Below are 23,577 nucleotides of genomic sequence, written 5' to 3' on the forward strand. Positions count from 1 at the left end.
GCAACTGATCTTTTGACCGCTAGTATTTCACTATACAACATGGCGCCGCCGCCAGCACTCACATGAAAAGTGGATTACCACAACAAAATTAACCATTTCGGCTAAAGAGAACATACAAGTAGAAAAACTATTGCGACCTAAACCCACCGCAGAACAACTAGATTATCCACAGGAACTGATATATTAACCAGCACTTCCAGATGAAACAACAGCAGAGAAAAGACAAAGAGAACAATGAAACATAAAAATGGGACAAAATCGACAACAAGGTAAAAAGACTAATATACCTATCACTCGGAACAGAAAAACAAATATATTTCATCAACGCAACCCACACACAGACTTAGCAAAATGCACCACAGGCGCACTAGTAATACAACTACAGGACATATTCAAAGAAATAGGAAATGAAACATTCGACAGATTCCAATTTTTCCGACGAGCACAAAACTCAGGCGAATCACTAGAACAATTCCACTCCAGAATAAAGCAAAAAGCCGCACTGTAACTGGGAAGATGTAGAAGACAGCTTAGTAAAAAGCATCTTCATACAAGGAATGTCAAATCCACAGATCCGAATGGATCAACTGTCAGAAAACAGCGATCCACTAGAAAGTCTACACTATGCAATAACAAGAGAAAGAGGACAAGAAAATCAACAACACATAAGCAGCACACACGCAAAAAATCCAAATGGATCAGGAATTAATCTAATACAAAGAACACGACAACAAACAGCAAGAAGGAGCATACTAACCACACCTCCAAACAACAACAAAATACCAGACTGCTGGAAATGCGGGTACAAATTCATTAAAGGACATCTAGACAACTGCCCCGCGAAAAACACAATAGGTAACATTTGCAGAAAAATAGGGCACTATGCAAAAGTATGTAGATCCGACATACCACCAAGAAGATCGGAAATACAAAATACAGAAAGAAACAGCCAAAACCACAACTACAATAGAACCCAACAACCGAACAACACGCAACAACAAGCAAACACAAGAAGGGTACGCAACATCCAACAATCAAATCCAAAAACGAAAAAGAGGAAGAAGAAACCGAAACAGAAACCCCGAAATTACATGCTATATTGGAGAAATGGTGGAAGATTGGAGCTCCATAAACTTCATACAATCGCTAAACTTCACAACGGTTTCCAAAAGAGACCTAAACAAAAACCAGCGAAAGAGAATTCTGGATACAAACAAAAAGCAATGATGAGCAGATCAACAGGCTGGTAGACACTGGCAGCCCACGATCATTCATCTCACAAAGCACAGCACAATAATGAACAAAGAAACTAGTCCACAAAATAATCGCAACATAACAGAGACCGGCAACACAACAGCACAAAACTGCCAAGTACTAGATGTTCTTCAAAACAAAGTAAACATCCTAGGCAGAGACACCCTTCCAAAACCCGGAATCGAACTAACCTGCACAACACCAGGTGAGAAAATACAAAACATACAATCGGTACAAACAAATATTGCAAAGTGGGCATTCCAAAAATAACCACACCTCTGCATCAGAATTGGAAATAAAAAAACCATATAGCAAAATCAACATTTCAGCATAAATTCCACCCACCACAACACAAGGGAAGAAGAGTGCCGCTACATCTAATAGATAAAGAGAAAGAAAACTAAAAAACTTATAGAAGAAAAACAAATAATCAAATTAGATAAATGTTAAGACGAATACTTCATTAGCCCGGTGTTAATCAACGTAAAACACGACAAATCCATCAAAATAGCACTAGACTCGAAAACACTAAACAACGCTATCCATAAAAACGAATACCAAATGTAAAGCACTGACCACCTTATGGACACAATAGAATGCAAAATTAGCGAACTTAAACAAAAAGCAGGAATCCTCTTCTTTTCCAAAATAGAACTAAAATACGCATATAGCCAAGTACCTCTACAGGAGGAGACACAAAAACACTGTAACTTCAATTTACTAGGGAGAAATGCTACATGAACATATTCATACACGGTTTCTGTGGACTAACAGATATGCCGGCAACATTCCAAAAAATCAAGGATTTTTTGGAATGTTGCCGGCATATCTGTTAGTCCACAGAAACTGTGTCCACAGAAACCGTGTCCACAGTCCACAAAAGGATCACTTACAAACCACGAAACAGAACTAAACAAAGTACTCGCCCGATTAGATAAAGGAAACGTCGCAATAAGCCTACATAAATGCGACTTCGGGGTTACAGAAATAACATGGTTAAGACACAAAATAAGTCCAGATGAATCATACCAACAACAAGAAAAACGGAACCAATCATAAAATTGGACCCACCATAAACACTAAAACAACTTAGATCACTAATGGAAAGCATACACCATCTACAAAAATTCATTCCCAACTTATCACAAAAAAAAACAGCAAACTAGACTGGAACGAAGAACACATAAAATCAGTCAATAAAAAAAAACGCAATCAAACAAATAATAGAAAAGAAACATTTCGATACAAACCGACTAACAAGAGTGCGTTTTGATGCATGCAAGGAAGGGTTGCGAGCTTGTCTAGAACAGAAATACGACAACGTTTGGCACCCTATACCCTATGCAATTTTCCTAAACACGAATGAACAAAAAAATAGCATAAATGAATTAGAATTACTATCAGTAGTATGGTCATTAGAACATTTCAAATACTACCTATAAGGATCACGTTTTAAACTCCAAACGGATCACCAAGCCCTACTATCGGCCCTAAAAGACAATAGGGGAAACAAAACATATCAAAGCAGACTAACAAGATTTAACAGATTTAACAAGATTAGACAAATTTTTACCATTCAGCTTTTCGGTAAAACACAGTGCTGGCAAAATATGGGATTCGCAGATTATTTTTGTTGACAGCCCACTTCAGCAGCGATATAATTTTCAAAAGAAGACAAAAATTTCGTGATAAATTTAATCAACTCATTGAAATTAATGCTAAAGAAGGCAGACAAAACTTCATACAATAGGATCACAGCAAGTACACCAGTACAAAATGACGTAATACAGACAAGTGAGCGAAAACAAACAGAGCAACAAGCTTTTTGCCATTCGCGTAACACAAAACAGTCGCACTCAATTAATTCATTAATCGTTAATGTTTGTACAAGAAGTGAACCCAACGTAAATACATTTGACCAAAGGATTACTACAAGATTTCGTGGCCCGAACAAAAAAGATGTGTCATCATTCGAATAAGCAGACACCTCACCGGATAACCCCCCAATTATTAATTCAACTACACCCCCAGGCATTACCATTGGCACTCAATAAGACAGTAACTCAAACTTAGGACAAGGACTAAAACCACTTAACCCCAACATTATAAAAAATCCTTTCGACGACATTACCGTTAAAAATTCCCCGGACTACTTACTCAACTTACATAAGGTACTTGGAGAGGCATTCAAAATCAAAGCTATCAAAACCGATTCCACTAGTAAAAAAATTCGCAGACTTATAGAGCTGCAAGACTGGATTGCAATTAAAAATCTTTCAAAGTATTGGTATAGTCTCTGCAAAGAGTTATCTGTTAATCCAAATGGATGTACACTCTACGACGGCAAATTATATATACCCACACAACTCAGAAAGACAGTAATAGATTCCGTTCACAAAACACATCCTGGCCAAGCCGGAATGATTTATCTAGCGCAACTTGTGTGGTACCCCCAAATACACCAAGACGTTGTCGCGTTGCCCGAAGATGCAAACAGTGCACAAGAACAGGTAAAAATCTAAAACCTATCATTGCAAAAAACAAACAAGTAGAACTACCACCATTATCCGAACCAAACGAAGAAGTCCAAATGGACTTCACAGGTCCCATAACTAATGACAACAGAGACACATACATATTAGTAACAATAGACAGATACTCCAGATATCCCCAGGCAGAAACATACACTAACTGCGACCCAGAGACAATTATAAGCTACCTAACAGAATATAAAAAATTTCACGGAATACCGAGATCACTAAGGTGCGATCAAGCACAAGCATTCAAAGCAAAAAACTTTGAATTTTCCTGCAAAGATAACAACATAAAGCTGATACTTGCCCCCAAAGGAGATCATAGGGGCACAAGAATGGTCAAAAGACTTATCCAAACAATAAAAAGACGACTAGCAGCAATAAACATAGATACCAATTGGTCAAAAGAAACACTCGCAAAAAAAATATCGGCAATAATAGAAAACATAAAACTCATGCCAAACACAACCACAAAAATCACTCCATTTGAAGCACTTTTTGGCAGAAAACCAAACACACAAACAAGCAACATAGTTACACACCGAAACAAGAAAAATCTCAAGTACAAAAATATAAAGCAATTCTATTTAGAGAAAAAGATTCTCAGACGCCTGATGCTGGACCAACAATCCATGGGGAATTTTGCTGACACTGAACAGAACCTGAAAATCCAATACAACACCCCAGAAGACTCAGAAGCAGAATCAGACACAATTCCCCTAGCAAGGCAAGTGCAAAATAAAAGTAAGCAAAAATCACCGATTAAGATAACACCCGATAAACTAAGCATAACGTTCGGAGATAAGACCTTCCTACTAATAAATAAAAGAAAACAAATAGCCAGAAAAACATTAATGAGAAGAGTACAAGAACCAAGAGCAACATTGAAACCATTATGGATTATAATTCCATATGGAACCATAACTGACTATACACCATCCACAAATTCAGTCGACACATAACAGAACTAACCCACGAATTCGGAAAAGCGACTTAGCCATCGCAACAGAAACATATCGAAAACCTACGAAACCACCACGAACACAAAAAATCCAAACCATGACTAATGCACTTCGTCGCATGTAAGAAGATCACAAGAACCAAGAGGAACATTAAAACTATTATTGAATATAATTCCAGATGGAACCATAACTGACTATACACCATCCACAATTTCAATCGACACACACAACAGAACTAACACACGAATTCGGAAAACCGACTTAGCCATCGCAACAGAAACATATCGAAAACCTACGAAACCACCACAAACACAAAACATTAATGAGAAGAGCACAAGAACCAAGAGGAAACATAAAACCATTATGGAATATAATTCCAAATGGAACCATAACTGAATATACGCCATCCACAATTTCAATCGACACACATAACAGAACTAACACACGAATTCGGAAAAGCGACTTAGTCATCGCAACAGAAATATATCGAAAACCTACGAAACCACCACGAACACAAAAATCCAAACCACGACTAATGCACTTCGTCGCATGTAAGAAGAGCACAAGAACCAAGAGGAACATTAAAACCATTATGGAATATAATTCCAGATGGAACCATAACTGACTATGCACAATCCACAATTTCAATCGACACACATAACAGAACTGACACACGAATTCGGAAAAGCGACTTAGTCATCGCAACAGGAACATATCGAAAACCTACGAAACCACCACAAACACAAAAATCCAAACCACGACTAATGCATTTCGTCGCAGCTAAGACGGTTAGCGAATATAATAGTAATAGAGAAAAATACGTAAATTCTGTTTAGAAGAAAAGAAACAACTCCAAAGGGAAGCCCAACAGAGAGAATTCCTGGTCAACATGGAACAAAACAAACCCGGCGAGGAAATTGCCCGGAACCTCGAACGTATCGGACAGGCATGCCACACATCACCAAGCAGAACCATTATCTAAGGCAACCCATGAAACCGAACAAACAAGAAAGCAGGCAACAGCACAAAAAGCCGCAACCGCCCAAAAACGACGGACAGAGCGCAAACGCGAGGCAATCTCACCATCAAAAAGGACAACACGCACCACGAAGAACAAGACATCACTCTTCGAACAAAGATCTAAACAAGCGACCATCGCCCAAACTAAAATTACACTAGCCAAAGGAAAACAAGAAGAAAATGCACAAAACAACGATCACTAATCCATATGTATTTGTCGGCATTCAACAACTCTAAAACAATTGAAATCGTCAACTTAGCCTCAGACTCATCAGCAGCCAGCCCAATACGGATCGTAATTTCGTCATCCCCAAAAGACTTTGTGAACAAATCCCCAAAATCCAAAAGACACATCGACAACGTAGTCAACAGAATCAAAGCAACCAACCAAGCGCGAGAAGAACAGAGCACAAAGATCAACGACCCGAACCTAGACACAGACTACGCAAACATCATAACAATTAAGAAGGCAGATCCACCACAAGCCAATCCACATGACAGCAACACCACACAGCAGAATTCCACCACGCCACAACCACAACACTCCTCCACACCAATCCAACAGGACTATCCCCCACATCCACAAACGGCAGAACACGACTCCACCTCAGACAGTGAATACGAACCCCAGACAGACACGACAACCAACTATATCGACTAACAACCATACAACAGCGACTCCAACACTATCCCAACAACCAAGACCTCGGAACAAAGCCTCGCCTCATCTCTCAATACAGAGGAAATAGAGGAACTCAACAAATTGATATTCGACTAATAGTTCGTAGAATATCATTCGAAGCGGGGGAAGTGTGGCGGAGAGCATAGACGTATGAAACTAAGTATATCATCTACTTCTATAAACGCGATTAAACTATATTATTAGTATTATCAATCCTCAAGGAATGCATCAATCTTGTTACACTAGATCTTGTTACATTAAAGCAGTAAACTTCGTTGCTATGAACTTAATCTTTTCGTTGTACTTTCGTGTTAAAGTGGTAATCCTTACGGACAGGTACTGTCTGTCACGTAAGCTATGTGTTAGCGTTGCGAGAGAAAAGCCAAGCGCTTTTTGTCAAATTTATCGTAGAAAACAGTTTGAATTGACTTTCAGCAACTGAGCTTTTGACCGCTAGTATTTCACTATACAACAATTATTAATATTATTTTTATTATTACTATTATTATTATTATTATTATTATTATTATTATTATTATTATTATTATTATTATTATTATTATTATTATTATTATTATTATTATTATTATTATTATTATTATTGTTATTATTATTATTATTATGTTATTGTTAAATCACGTTATATGCAATAGCATTTGTGTTCTTGGATCTATATGACCAAATCAAATTAGTAATATTCATATCCCTCGCTGAAGCACACGGCCAAAGTCTCCATTTTTTTTACTCTGATGGATCACAAACCAACCCGAACAGACCAAAAATGATTTGGCAATCAGACGCGATTATAGTTTAATCGCGTTTATAGAAGTAGATGATATACTTAGTTTCATACGTCTATGCTCTCCGCCACACTTCCCCCGCTTCGAATGATATTCTACGAACTATTAGTCGATTGCCAAATCATTTTTGGTCTGTTCGGGTTTACAAGCGAACGTTTCATTTTACTGTACACAAGCGAACGTTTCATTTTACTGTTCACAAGCGAACGTTTCATTTTACTGTACAGTTGCTTCTACGTTTTAACTCGAATTGCTCTTTTAACCTCCATGTTTTAATGAGATGATTTTTGCTTAGATTAGATACATTATTTCGCTTGCTTTTACGAATTATACCCTTATTGTTAATATTGTTCCATCTGTAAATAAACAAATTGTACATTTCTACCGCAATGCTATCATTCCAATCCTTCGAAAAACTCTCTAAATGCGAACTTTATCAAATTTATGTTGACCTTTTCAAAAAAGTTGAAGAAAAAGATGACCTTATAAAGAATTTTGTTATACAATGCAGCACTTACATCAAAGAAAGGAGACAAGACGGTGATCAGGCAATATACAAAAAAGATCAGGAAGTACCACATAATTTAAATAACGAATACAAGGTTAGAACGTTTCCAACTTTTAATATTCCAGAAAACACGGAGAATTTATTACTTGGAAGTAGTTTGGTTAAGAATCTGGTCAATGATCATTCAATACCGCAAGACATCTGCATTCACGCATATAGAGGTTCAACAACAAAAGAAAAGATAGCTGTTCTAGAAAAATATCCCGAGAAAGAACTTAAAACTGTTGTTTTGCAAGATGGAACCAATTCGATTTTAAAACAAAAACATCGTGATGTGAACGACCTTTTCAATGAATACATTGAATTAGTGGAAGTAGTGTCTCACAAATTTAAATTCAAATCTCTAGTGCTAATGGAGATCCCACCAATCAAGTCATCAAATCATAACTCTGTTGCTAATGAACGAATATCTGCTTTCAACAATAAACTTGAAATTTATGCAAACTCTGCTAATAATATGAATTTGAAATTATTACCCGTTCATCAAATGATGCTGAAACTACCCCACTACAACTATTTGTTTTACGATGATTTACATTTTAATTACCAGCAGGGAGTACCTTTTTTAAAGAATGCAGTTTTAGGACACTTTCTTCTCACATCAAACAATATAATTGCAAACGCTCAATACAATCGCAGTTTCAACCAATCGTTCAATAGAAATAAATTTCATTCCTTTCAACGCAAACCATTCAACCAAACGTATTACTACACCAGGGGAAATAATCATTTTTAATAATTCGTATAGTAACGCGAGATGATGTATTGCTTGTTTTATATTTCGATGTTTAGGGAAGGCACTTCATGGAAATGGAGAATCAGTCTCATTATTCTACTCATTTTATCTTCACGAACTGTATCTTCAAGTGAATTGGTGTACGACAGTTTTCATGAGGTGCCATTATTCGTGTTAAACAATAGAATATCGGGAACGCCTTTTAATTTCATTCCAATTTCTTTTTCCCGTGTATTAAATATTTGTTTTGTCTTAATAGTTAAGGCTTCTATCATGATCCAATGTGGAGATGTAGAAGAAAACCCAGGGCCAGTTCTGAAATATGCTGAGTGCGTTAAAACAGTTGGCGCGTCTTTTAAAAATAATGTAAAGATTTTCTCCCTCAATTGTAGAAGTATTGTTGGTCAGAACTCCACCTTAAAGCAATTAATGGATGATTTGGGAAAAAACACAATTTTTGGCTTTACAGACACATGGCTCAAAATGAATGACGATATCCGTTTTTGGGAAGTACGCAGTGAAAATTTCCAATGTTTCAGAAAAGATAGGAATCTTTCATTACATGACAAAACAAGTGGAGGTGGTCTGCTGCTCTATATACCTAGATCTTTCAAACCTAAAGAACGTTCAGATCTTAAAACCATCTCGGAATCGCGTTTCGAAAGCATCTGGGTAGAATGTGAGTTCATTAAAAAAAAGTATTTGATAAATATCTCGTACTGCCCGACCAAACACCTTTCTGAAATGTTTCTGTCAGAACTGGCGCTGGGAATTGACTGTGCTGCAGCTGAGAACAAACGAATAATTTTGATGGGCGATTACAATATTGATTTTTTTCAAAAGAACGAAAAACGAAAATTAGAAACGCTATTTATTCCGTACGGGTTGGTGTCATGTAACACAAAGATAGGGACAAGACAGAGTATCAATAAGACTGCATTGATTGATTATATCATCACAGAAAACTTCAAAAAATGTTTTGTTACAGAGAGCATCTTGAATAGTGATCACTATGGAACAGTTGTTATATTAGAAGAAAAAATGATGATGAAACAAATGCCAATCAAAAAAACTTTCTTCGACAAAAAGAACTATTCTAAAGAAAAATTCCAGGAATATATTCGGAGTTCAGATTGGAGTTCTTTCTGGATGTCACAAAATGCTAACGAAATGATGTTCCAATTTTGTATCATAGTCGAGCAAGCAATAAGTGTGCATGCACCATTGAAATCTTGTTTTGTGAGGAATGATAAACCGAAAATTTTCCTGAATAGAAATAAATTCATATCTGGAAAAAGTTTCAAATCAGAAAAATAAGCTTCCTTATTAAAAAACTTTGTTTCTCTGAACACAGAAAAAAGTCGCTGGAAATTTATACAAGAAGTTAGGAACAAAGAAAAACAACGAATTGTAATAGATACTCTGCGTAACAGTTTCGGTGAGCTTATTACGAACGGAAAAGACATCGCAAACCTTTTGAACTTCAAGTTTTCAGTTTTGGGGGAGTACTTTGGCGAAAGAAAAAAATTTGATGAAACATTGTTCTCAGCTGATACGGGAAATGCAAATAAATTTTTTTTCAAATATGTTACTTGTAAAGAAGTCCATGATTTAATAAAATGTTTGAATGTGAACAAACCTTTGGGTCCTTCAAAAATTCCCGCATGGGCGTTGAAAGATGCCCAATCGGTCCTTGCGGAGCCTCTCTGTTTTCTGATAAACGAGTTTATTTCTGAGTCTTCTTTTCCGACTGACCTCAAAAAAGCTTTGGTCTCACCTCTTTATAAAAAAGGAAACACAGAAGATCCCACTAACTATCGTCCAATATCGGTAACCGGCGCATTGGCAAAAATTTTTGAACAAGTTATAAGGAACCAAATTAATGACTATTTGATCTCAAATAACTTGCTGTCACCTAAACAATTTGGATATAGGAAAAAAGTGTCCACAACAGATGCCATACTACAATGTACGGAATATGTACGAACCGAAATGGATAAAAAGAATACTGTTTGTGGAGCATTCCTCGATCTCTCAAAAGCATTTGACTCAATCTCACACGAAATACTAATAGAAAAATTGAAATGTTTAGGATTCGACGGAACATCTACACAATTGATTAGATCATATTTGAAAGACAGAACTCAAAAAGTAGTTTTCTCGGGAAATGAGTCCGACTGGATTTTACTTAACAGAGGAGTGCCGCAAGGGACAGTATTAGGACCAATATTGTTCAACATTTAAGTGAATGATCTTCATAGAGCTGTTGATAATAACAATTGTCAAGTAATCCAGTACGCCGATGACACTTTCCTCTATTCTTCTCATACTAATGAAAATATAGCCAGAAGTTATTTGGAAAAAAATATTGAAAAACTATGTTATTACTTCCAATCACATCAATTAATGATGAACAATAAGAAGACAGAATATATCGTGTTTGCTCCATCAAAAAAAGCACGAACTCCGTCTTATCTAAATGTTAACAATGTGAACATAGAAGAAACTTCGTCGGTAAAATATCTAGGAATAATATTAGACAACAAATTAAATTTTAAAGAAGAGATCAAAAGAATACTCTCCAGAATGGCGTGCAGCATCAAAATCTTGAAAGATATAAGGAACTGTTTTCCTATAAAAACTAGAGTAACACTATTGAACGCTCTTGTTTTAAGTCACATTCAATACTCATCTCTTATGCTCGTTGGTATCAGAAAAAATCTCATGATAACATTAGAAAAACAACTTAATTGGGGAATAAAAGTGTGTTTCAAAAGAAAAAAGTATGATCGCTCGACTGATTTAAAAATAAAAAACAGAATCATGCCTGTTGAATTCCTTCTCAAATATCGATGTATGGTTTTTTTCTTGAAATATATTAGGAAACAATTGCCAGCTTTTAGTAACAACAATTTATTGCAAACTTCTAATTTTAACCAGAATGCGAGAACGGGAAAAATTTATCCGGCTGTGAAAAGTAATTCGGAATTCCTCGATAAATCATTGATGCTGCAAGCCATGAAATTGTACAATGAAGTTCCATATGAACAAAGACAAAAACTCGATAATGTTAAGAACATCAAAGGTTTTTTGAAAGAATTCTATTTCAAGGAATATCTGAAGGACCCAAAGGCGTTGGAATACAGAGATCTGTTGCGGGACCTTTTTTAAGCTTTCATTGTTTTTAATTTCCTTATTATCTAATATATTTATTTTTATGTTTTTAGTATTCCAAACGTTGTAAATAAAATATTTTCTTATTGTTTTATGTATTTTAGAACTTGTACATTGCCATTTTGTTGACACTTTTAGGTGTGTAACATTTTGGAATTCAATGTTTTCTTTTTTTACCTCGTAGTGTTACTGACATGGCTTTGATCAGTCTATGCAGACCGAAAAATTGGCTCTGCTAGACCAAACAAACGCAAAAATGGGCTGAGATTTGCTGCGAGGTATATTTTGTCCAGACTATGTTCTCGGGTCACACCCGGGTCGAGGTGTCACCGCCATTCAAATGGTCGAGGTGTGAACCCACGTCTTATATACTTTAATTTTACGTTGCAGTTTTCCTCGGCCGATAGCATGGGTTAGCTAAATGGAAAAGATTTAAAATTTTCTTCCATATGGTTTTTCTTGTTTTTTTTCTCACACGGTTTGTCTTCATTTTGCCTATGCGTCACTAAATTTACTTTTTACTTAAAACGAAATGATTTATGAATTACGAAATTTTAAAAAAATGATTTATGAATTTGCAGGTAATTTGTTCTAACTTGTTCAATCGCTTACTTGTATCTATCATTTTTTGCAAGCGTTGCTGCCAGTAATACAACCGGCAACTCATTGTACCCTGTAAGAAGCATGACAGTGAGCTTCAGTTAGGTATTTGATTTGAGCATTTTATAATAATGGGTTAATGCTTTGCAAGCGCTTTGGAGAAAAGAGGAGTGATCTCAAACAAAAAAAAATACTGAAAAAAGCTTTCTGAGCTGTCAGTATGTTTGAATTACTCAGCAAAGATGTATATTTGCCAGACCAAAGTCCACTTGTGTGATCTGACTAAATTTATTTTACACATCACCAAGCCGATTACTCCCGCCATTTTTATTTCTTTTTGTCCGACTTCTTTCAAACTTCACAGGATTGTAGTTTCAATGTTCATTTTATATGAAAAACTCTTGGAAAATTTCTCTACCCAACTCCAAAACATCAGCACCATGATAGTCTTGAAGGTTTTTGATATTTAAATGAAACAAAATTGAATGTTTGGGTAGTACATATGGGTTGAAGGAGGCACAAAAGGGATGGGCGTGCGGTCTTATTTAGAGAAAAGCCCAGAGGAAATAATTTAAAGTGTTTTTTAGTTGTTTCCAGTGGAAAAAAATAGGTTTTTTTCATGTGACAACTATTAGCATGTGATATTATTCATAGAAGAGTTGGTGTCCGACGGTCATGAAGTTTGTTAAATAGAATAATCCGGGCAGAACGAATTTGATTTCTAAGTCATTATTAAACAAAACCTTTCCTGTGGAAAATGACAGATTTCTATTATAACTTGCAATATTCACTTCAGTGATGAAGGTTTGTTGGTGGAAGATAAGAGCGTGTTGGTTGAGTGTGAATTGAAGCCAAAAATTCAGATTGGTGAAAGAAGAGGATTTACCCACGGCGTAAATTATTAGAGAGCTTTTCATATAGACTCAAGCGAATTAGCTTGAAATGTTGAATCCCAAAAAGCAAAATGGGAAAACTGATAGTTTAGTGAGACTAAATTTGTGGGAAAAGTTTGTTATTGCATAGCCATTTGGGACATTGTGAGCATTTGATTTGAGTTATTTCCGGGAAATGAACAACAGGTAGTGGCTTTTTGTTATCTTAATTTTTATTATAAACTTGCTTGAGATTATTCCGTCTTATAAAATGAAAGTAATTTAATTACCTTTTGTTTCCCTATAACCTCATTTTGAGACTTTATTCCCTCTACCCTGAGAATCAACTCATTTAGAGACCACCTATGTTTCAACAGCGTTAAACAGCGGAGAAGTGGAGTTACAAGAGTAACAAACTTGTGCTTGATTCATCAATTGAAAATCATTGTTTGGTCTGTTTGGTTGAGTCCCTTCACTGCACTGACTAGAAGAAAAAGAAAAGCTGCTAAATAATTTGCGAACACAAGACTTTTTTTTTCTTTAAATGCTGATTGTACGCTGAGATGTGGCTCTCATCTTTGAGATGTGACTTACATTCGCTGTGATTTTTAATGAATCGTTTTCCTTGTCTGGGATGCGAAACTTGGGACGGTTGGGGGAGCATTATTTGATCTTTGGCTTGGGGCTTGGATTGACGGAAGAAGATTTGACGAAGTGGTTGTCAACAAAAAAGTGCGAAAGGGACCGGAATGCAGTTAATGATTTATCAAGAAGCCATTAGCGTTCAACTCAGGAAAACAAGATTGGACCTTGACGGAGAATTTGCTTTTTTCACTATGATTGTCCGACAATCCACTCTTTATCGCGCATTGCTACAAAAGGAAACCCTGACCGGGGAAGTTCACTGTTTTTCAAACATGCTCGACGCTGAAGAAAGGTGGACTAGACCTCGGCACTCTAGAAAGATATTCCCCAATGACTCCGAAGCAAGGATTTAAAGACAGTTTTGTGCAGTACAGAAATTCAAAAATCAATTCAAAGTAAATCGGAGCCCATTTAAACCTGTTACACAGTGGTTTAGGGGACGCAACAGCAGTTTTTTCGCAAACAGGCAATTCGCTCGCTGATCAATTTTTGCAGCCGCTAAATACTTCCAAAAATGTGACCTTGGGTCCAGCTGCAGTGTAGCTAGCAGAGAAGCGTTTTGAAGAGGTCCTTATAGAGAAATTGAAGACGAAAAAATTGTTGACATTAATGGACGAGTGAGAATTTGGCGATAGTGGTGACATGAAAATGTATGAGTACGAAGCTACTGGGGAAGTTTTTGATCAACTGAGTCAGCAAATTTTTCAGCAGAGCGAAGTGAATATGAAGTTTCTGACGCCAGAAAAGTTCTTACAGAAGAGACAAACAATGGCCAGAATATTGAATTTCGCTTTCCAGTTTAGTTTTTCCTCATGAAAATCGAGTCTGTGTTATCACAATTGTCTGAGTAGCAAGGAGATGAACAGCCGGATGAATTTTTTTATTTTGAAAAAGAGTTCGATACGGATAAATCAGTTTTACGCAAAAATGTGTAAGCAACGACCAGAAATTTTGAAGATAGATTCGAGGCATTTGGGAATGATATTTTGGGAGCTTTGGGCTTGATAGTGATGATTAGAAGAGGTATGGAGAAATTATTGAGTTATTCAGACGTGACTGACGGTTTGTAATACTAACTAATATGTTGCGGACAATTTGGAGACATTTCTGGGTTAAGGTGCTACTGATTTGCAGTCGGTACTTGAAACACGGAGCCGAAAAAAATGAGAGAGCATGTTACCGATGCAATACTTCACAAATGAGAAAAATGTTGGAGGATTAGGTTGAACGAAAATCATTTTAACGATGTTGTATCGACCGAAAAAACAATTGAACATCAAAATAATCTGGTAAACACAAGTGACACGGGACAAAACTGGCCAGAAGCTGATAGCTACATGGATTTGCGACTGGTCAAGAGAAAAGGATGGGTACAGAAGAAGAGTTTAGTCGATCGTCAACGAATCTTTAGGAGAAAGTGGAAAAAGACTGCATTGAATTTTCCAGAACATGCAGAGCTCTTGCTGGAAAAGCGATCACTTAGTCGAAAGAAGTAGAGTTGTCTGGAACCAAATAAAACACAGAAGGATCGAAAAAGTGAAGGAGTCAATTATGGGAGAACTGGTGGACAACTATTCACGCATCAGAAGCCGAAGTTTTTCAAGTACAGGCATATCATGAACCATTTACAGCTTGTTGTCCCCTTTGTACTTAACATCTATTCAGTATGTTTTAAGGTCAACTTGATCTAGCACAATTGCCGCTGTGGGGGAACTTTTAGTTGATGGATTGCAAAAAATCTTGTGTAAAGTTTTCGATTATAACTGCTGTTTTTTCAAACTTTTTAAAATTACTGATAAGAGTTGGTTCACAGATTGTTGTATTTTCACAGCAGTATATTTTTATCAATATAGTTTTTCATTTAATATATGTGACGCTCTGCTGTTATTGATTAATAATGTTGTTTTCCTAAGGTTTATCGACTTGCAGTCAATCCATGGTGCAGTTAGTTTATATCATGTGGAGCTTAATCTATGTGGCTCAACTCCTTAGTTAGGCTTTATGAGATTCGAATGAGTAAACTAATCAAGTGAAAGGACAAATGCTCACCAATAAATGGGAGAACGATAATCTAGGAGGATTGTTCGTAAAAAATGTTGAGCCTCTGCTTGAAGAGATCAGAAGAGTAGGTTACATCATTTTAAGTTAAGTATTCGAGTTGAGCATTTTAAAAAAATATTAGGTTATTGTTTCAAAAACGCTGAAGTGGAATATCTCAAACAAGCAAATTTCAGTGAAAAGCATGCTGAACTGTCAATATATATTAATTACTTAGCAGAAATTTAATATGTGCATCAGACTAATTTCCAATTGTGTGATTTATCATAACTTTAAAGTGAACATAATAGTTTGAAGGGAGCAGGAGAAATTGAATTTGAAGAGCGTTTTATTACATTGAACTCTTCGGAAAGGTTCCTCTACCCAATTTTAAAATGCCAGCACTCACAGAGAGTCAATTTGATGATTTTTATTTATTTTGGGTTAAAAACTAAAAATTTGAATTAAAGGCAAGGGCAAAGGAAGGCTTGAAATGACTAGGCATGGAGTTTTTTTTATTGTAGAGCCAAGAGCAAAAAGTTTAAAACATTTTTAGTTTGTTTCCAGTAAAAGTTGGGTATTTTCAACAAAAATTGTAAACTCGATTTGTTGTCCGGGTGCATAAAATTTTTTGTTAGATTAATTCGGGCAAAAAGATCCAAAGTTGACGTCATTTTTTTACCCCACATATTCCACGGAGCTACTGCACGCCACTGCTGTGAGAACTACTTAAAAAATAAAATATTTTCTGTCACTGTTTTTGTACCTATAAAGCGAATTGTTAAAATATGAGTACGAATTGAAGCGACAAATTTAGAAGTTGAGGTTGCAACAGAAAGATTGGGGAGAGAGAAAAACAAGATTTTTTGACCAAAAACAAAAGATAATAAAAAGCGCTTGTCAAAATTTGGGCTAAACATCTTGAAATGTGGAGTCTTAGAAGAAAAGTGTGAAAACTCATAGCTTAGTGAGACTTAAAGTGTGAGGAAAATTTGGAACTGCAGGACCAGTTGAGTTCTTGTGAGCATTTGATTTCAGGTGCTTTGGGAAGTTGACAATGGGTGTTGTTTTTTTTTCAACTTAATTATCATAATTAATTTTTTGATGTCAATATATTTTATTTACTTAGGAAAGTTTCATATGTGCATCAGACCAAAGTCCAATTGTGTGATCAGAATAAATTTGTTTTTTTTTTCATTACTAGAGCAGTGGCGCTAGAGTAAATTTATAAAAATTTTTAATAATTAGAGTAGGTTCTCGGGATTTTGTATGTTCACAGCAGCAGAGTTTGACCAACAAATTATTTCTTGGAATATATGAGACGCTCTGTTTTCATCGATCAATAAATTTGTTTTTCTAAAGTTTATCGAACTACAATCAGTCAATGGTGCAGTTACTTTAAATCACGCGGAGCAAACGTTATGACTCACTTCATTAGATAGGTTTTATGAGATTCGAATGAGTAGACTATTCAAGTCAAAGGAGAAATGCTGACAGTTAAGTGGGAAAATGATAACGTACGAGGGAGCAGCGTAAAATTATTGACTTTGGGCTCGAAAAGATTAAGAAAGTAAGTTATATTATACTCCATTAAGTTACTTATTCGAGTTAAGCATTATATCATAATAGTCTTTTTTTCGAAAGCTCCTAAAATTGAGTGAAATATCTCAAACAAAAAAATTTAAAAGAAAAGCATACTGAGCTGTCAATATATTTCAAACTCCTAGCAAAGTTTTCAGTGCATCAGACCAAAGTTCAATTGTGTAATCAGAATAATTTTTTTTACAACACTAGAGAATGATCATAATTTTGAATTGAACCTGATAGTTTGAAGAGAACAAGAAATTAAATTTGAAGAGCGTTTTTTTGCATTTAATTCTCGGGAAAGATTCCCCTACCCAATTTTAAATTGCCAGCACTCAAAAGGGGTCAGTTTGATAAGTTTGAGTTTTTTAAGTTAAATATATGAGTCGGAGGCTTGGGCAAAGGAAGGCTCAAAACAATTAGGCATGTGGCATTTCTTCCAATGTAGTACCAAGAGAAAAAAATAAAGATTTTTTTGTTGTTTTCAGCGGAAAATGGGCACTTTAAAGCGACAACTATTGCAAGCGATTAGAAAAATATTATTTTCAGTGAATTTATTGTCCGGTTGCATGAAATATTTTGTTAGAATAATTCGGGCACAAGTAATCCAAAGTTTAAGTCCAATTTGACTCCACATATTCCACGGAACTACTGCATGCCGCTGCTGCGAGACCTACCTGTAAAGTGATTTTTGTCTTGTTTGTTCATCTGAATGGTTTTGGACTGATATAAGTATGAAAAACCAAGACAATAAAATAAAAAAGACATCCAAGTGTGACTGTTATTAAATTAATTTTTCTCACGCCACTAGTTCACACCCTATAGTTTTAATCGTTTTACACAGGGTGACTTTGAACCCTAGGTTATGAGATACGACTTTTGATTTTTTTGACTCCTGCAGTAACCCAAGAGAACTTAGCACGTTATCCTATTTTTGAGTTAATTAGTTGTTTTTTTAACACATGGTTTTTGTCGAAGATCATTTGTCGAGGATTGAAGTCAGTTTATACTGATAGCAACATTAGAGCGATAAGATGAGAGGTTTCCGTTGCAACGTTGCACTCTTTACTAAGCAAATAATTGTTGATATGTCAGTGTTTCGTGGCAAAGTTCTTTTGTTTACATCTTAAGATAATGGGAAATTTAAACAATGGTTGACAGCAGTTAAATGAAAGAGCGTAATTTGAAATTGATCTGTTTGATTAGTAAACAGACCTTTCCTAAGGAAAGTGACAGATTTGAATGTAAAGGGCAATGTCAGTGACTGAATTAAGGTTTGCTTGCTTAACAAATGAGTAGGGATTGAAGCGGCAAACTCAGATACTATTTTGGGAGTGAGAGAAAAAAATTGGAGAGAGAGAGAGAGAGAGAGAGGGGGGGGGGGTTGACCAAAAGTGAAAGACAATAGACAACTTTTGTTCGAAATTCGGGTGAACTATCTTTAAATGCGGAGTCTTAGAACAAAAATGGGAAAACACACAGCTTAGTGGGCTAAACGTGTGAGGAAATTTTGTAACTGCAAGACTTTTTGAGACATTGTGGGCATTCGATGCCAGTTGTTTGTCGGAAGTAAACAACGGATATTGTGCAATTATTAATTTTTTTTATCATTATAAGTTTATTTCAGATTGTTCTCTCCAATGAACTGCGAGTTTAATTCTGACCTCTGTTATCCATATGACCAGAAGTGATATTACCGGACTAATTTAGAATGAGCTTGACTCGAGACATTCTAGGTTGCAACACCGTACAAGAGTGGAAGAGAGGAACTAGCAGAACAACAAAGTAGCACTTGCTTCACCATTTAAGAAAACTTTTGTTCTTTTTTTTGTCGATTTTGTGGGCGACAGAGTCCCGTCACTGTGCTGCCTAGCAGAAAATCAGATGACGACATCACCGCAAAAGTTGGTGATAAACTCACATGAACCTTTTTATAGTAGGAGTCGTCAGCATTTAAAAGATTATTATCCAGGTGCTCTCTTTCTTATCTTTACGAATCGAAGAGTTGTTTTAGTCATCTATTTAACTGCACTCAGACAAAAATGGCAGCAATCATGTCGTGTGGTTTCCTTGCATTTTTTTTGTTCAACGCTTCATACCTTGTCCTTAAAAACAGGATGAACAGGTAAAGCTTGGAAGGCATTAACTGGCTGAGCACTTCTTGGAACCTTGCGCCTTACTAGTCCCTAAATTTGTGAATCAACGAAAGTGTTGAAGAGAACTATATTCACGTTGTCCAGGACGGTTCTCATAGCCCCACTCCTCAAAATCATTCCGATCATCTCCCGTCTTGCGACACCCCACACGGCTCACCTCTCCACCCCAATGCAAACATTTCTAAGCCCACGCTGGTTACTACCGAAGCCAATCGCTCACACAACTCATTTGAGGTCGAGTTGTTCTTGAAGAAGATGTTGTTCTTGGAGAAGATGCAAAAATCATTGCTGCACCTGTATATTATTGAATTTTCATTTAATTTGAAAAAAATGAAGAGCAGAGAGAAGAGAGAGTGTGGTGGGTTTTCGTTCATATTAAAAATGTGAGAGAAGAATAGATACGTAGAAGTTTGGTCAAAGCAAGCGAAATTTGTTAACCACGAGCGTTTCTGAGTATATTTTGCAAATCTAGTTTGGCAAAGTAGGGTTTCAACTATATCACACCGTTTTTGCGCAAAAGGAAGCGTTTTTGACCATTTGAAGCGCATATTAGACTTGTATATGAATTTTTGAGCTTCTTTATCTCAATTTGACGTTTTAGTCTTTTTTGCGATTTTTTATACTTCTTCCAATTGTTCATGTTGTTAGAAACATTTTGCATTGGAGTCATTTTCTAAGCGTTTTGATGACCTTTTTTCGTTTATTTGATTTTAGATTTTATTGATTTTATAAAATGTAAATCAATTATTTTTCGACAGACTTTTGCAATTTTTGAAAAATTCCGCCGAATTTTTTTCCAAAGTTTATCATCTCTTTATGGGCGTCCTCTATGAGCTGTGTTTATGATGGGGGACATTTGAATGTTTGATAGGGGAGTTAAAAAATTTTCAACCCATTAGCAGATTTCTTCTTTCAATTTTTTGTTTTTTAGTTGATAATATTGATAGTCATTGATTGAACACAGGCGGTATTAAAAGTTTTTCCCTGCACTCGCATAGAAAGTTGAAAAATTATTTTAATCCAATTTCAAACTCATTTAGTCTTTTTTCTATTTGTTTTCCTTCAATTACATTTGTAGTTATGGTTATTGAACAATATATGGTGATAATAGGTACTTGGCAGTGTCAACTTCTGATAAACTTTCAGGAAAATCTTAGCGCATTATAATCTTCTTATTTTTAAAAGTCTTTCTTGCTGCAATTGGTTGATTAGTAAATTAATCAACATAAAATAATATTTTATTTTTTACTGAGTAACTTTGGCCGAGTTCTGAGTACAATTTTCATTTCGGTTCACTCCGTTTTTCGGCTATCTTTTATTCGGCCGAGTCGTTCTGAAAGAGGATGTAAAAGTCAATACCACAGGTCAAAAGTATTGTTTACTTTTACTGCTGAAAATTGTGGAGAGAGTGTTGTTTTTAATACCAGTTTTGAATGGCAGCCAGAAAAGAATAGTGAACAATTTGCGTCAAGCGAGCAATTTTTTTCACCTTTACATGCGTGCGGCCTTTTCTATGCAATTTTAACTCGGCGTTGTTTTTTTCAGCTTTATTATCCTGTCACTGTACATTTTGAAGTCCTGTTAACCATACGAATTATAAAGTGACGTCTTAGATGCAATTTAGGGCTATTTGTGATATTTCGCCATATTAGAAGCTTTTTTCGCCATTTCTGCATTCTTCATGAAGTTTGATCGTATTCTGTGAGTTTTTTGGATGAAGTCATCTTTTCAAGTTGTTTTTAGTCAGCTGGAGCAGTAAAAAAGATCAAAAACAGATTTTTTGAGAGGACGTTTTCTCAGTTGCGGCTATTTGACTTCTTTTTTTATTGCTTTTGTCTTGATTTTTTGGCAGAATTGTTTCAAAAAGTAATGGGGATGACTATTTTAATTTTTCAGTTGATCGAAAAACAGCTAAAAATTTATAAGCCTAAGATAATATATTTAAGAAAATGTCTACCTTTTTTCTTAAAAAACTGATGCAAAAGTAGTATTTTTGGGTCAAATAGTTTTGATTAAAGGATTTTTGAGTTCAGGGATTTTAAAAGCACTGTCCTAAAACCTGCTAAGATGATAGCCATAAATAATAGCAGTTAAATTTTGTCTACATTTGACAGCAAGATTCGGAACTGCAATTTTTAAATTTCCCAACCTAATAAAAAACAATTAATGCCATTTTTTTCTTTTTTAGCAACGTTCTATTATTACTTTGATGCCAATTTTATTAATATTTTACTGGGTGGCGTCTTTTATAAATAACTGTTTTCATTTTTTCCCTTTATTTTTAAGGTCTCTAAATAATCAAACTTCAGTAGTGATTTTAGTCACGATAGCAGCGAGTGAAGCAATCAATTAAGATATTTTAAAAATCAAACTTTTTCAAACATTTTCTAAAAATATACGGGAGGCAGATTAATGCGGATTTCGGGATATTAACAAGATTTTTAACGTGCGGAATTATGACTTCTGTTTCCGCCTTTGTGTCTCTGATTTGCAAATTCCACCATAGTTGAGACAAGTATTTTAGTGGTGTATAATGACAATGTTTAAATTAATAAAATCGAAGTGAAATGTTTTCAAAAAAATTTGTAACTTATAGTGTTTCGCGCAAAAATTTTTTAAAAGTTTTTTAATCTCCTTAATAAGAAGTCACACTGACGATATACTGATGTGGTTTAAATTTTTTGAGCTTTTCCAGTTAAAATACGGCTTTGACTAATTGTTTTAGCAAAAAATGAAATTTTCTTCATTTTGTAGTGTGACCCTTTAGTCTTTTACCTGATTGCTCTTGTTGGATTTTTTAAGCGCTTAAGTGAAGTTGCAGTCGTTAGAAATTGTTTTATACAACACGATTTCTATGTTTTTTCATGAACTTTGATAATTTTTGAAATTTTTGAATATTTGTTTTGGTCTATGTTGTCTTGTAACTTTTTAGGCAATGGTGGGTGCCAATAGATTTGTAATGTGTGATATATCGGGAAGTGGCGAAATTAGCAACTTTAGTTAAAACTTCGATATATAAAGAAAACTTTCTTACCTGAAGTTTGGTGAAGTGAAATTGAATAATGGCTTCTAATTTGAACCAAATCGTAAATTCAAATTTTTCCATACCACAAGTTTATCAGTGTGCATAAACCAAATATTTCTGTTAGATTCGACCCTTTCACCACCAGATATGATCAAAAACCAAATCTCGGACCCTCCCAGTAGATGGAAATGAAATGTTCTCAGGTAGGGCGAACAATGTGTTAAGTGCAAAAAACTGCACTAGTACTTGCCATACACGGCAAGGGGAAGAACTTGTTCACAACTAAGGTGTAAATTAACCCATAACAGTTTATCTATATCTAGACGGATCTGTAAATTTTCATACTGATACGGACTATAAATACCTGTAAAATTTTGGCCATTTTAAATTCAATTATTAAAATAATAAAAATCTTGTTACTCGTGCTCGAAACCACGACAATGGTGTCCAAACCAATAAGCGACCGAAAAACCTTGGATCTGCAGAAGGCTGAATCCTGTACTGCATGGATCATGTCTTTTGTGGCGAAATTTTGCGCAGAGAAGAAAGAAGATAAAGGCAACACCGACGGTACGATCGGGGACCTACAGGTAACAAATCTCTTTCTTAGTAAATGCGGCCAGGATGCACTTCTTAAACTTAGGAGCCTTATGAGCCCTAATTATTTGTTAGACACTCCTTTTAAAGAGATCAGAAAAGCTATTCAGAACTATATTTCCCCTAAAGAGAGAGTAGAAACGCAGAAAGGTCTATATTTCTGTCCGTTGTCCAAGGGGTTGGAGAATCTGACGACGATTTTCTACCTTGCCTCAGAGAAGATGCACGTTTTTGTGACTTCGAAAAAAATTTAAAAAGTAACAAACTCTGGGGAAGAGTTGGTAAAAATTAAATTTATCTCACTTTTGAGAGACCCGGAGGCCATATTAAG

At 35.6% G+C, this 23,577-nt stretch overlaps 1 protein-coding gene across 2 annotated transcripts in view; it reads left to right on the forward strand.

Annotated features, from left to right (window-relative positions):
• LOC142348452 (uncharacterized) overlaps positions 1-23,577 on the forward strand; it is a 67,975-nt gene that overhangs the window by 17,806 nt on the left and 26,592 nt on the right. The gene's annotated exons all lie outside the window — the stretch shown is intronic.

Source organism: Convolutriloba macropyga, chromosome 10 (assembly GCF_964194025.1).
Source record: "Convolutriloba macropyga chromosome 10, txConMacr16.3, whole genome shotgun sequence".
NCBI lineage: Eukaryota > Metazoa > Xenacoelomorpha > Acoela > Convolutidae > Convolutriloba > Convolutriloba macropyga.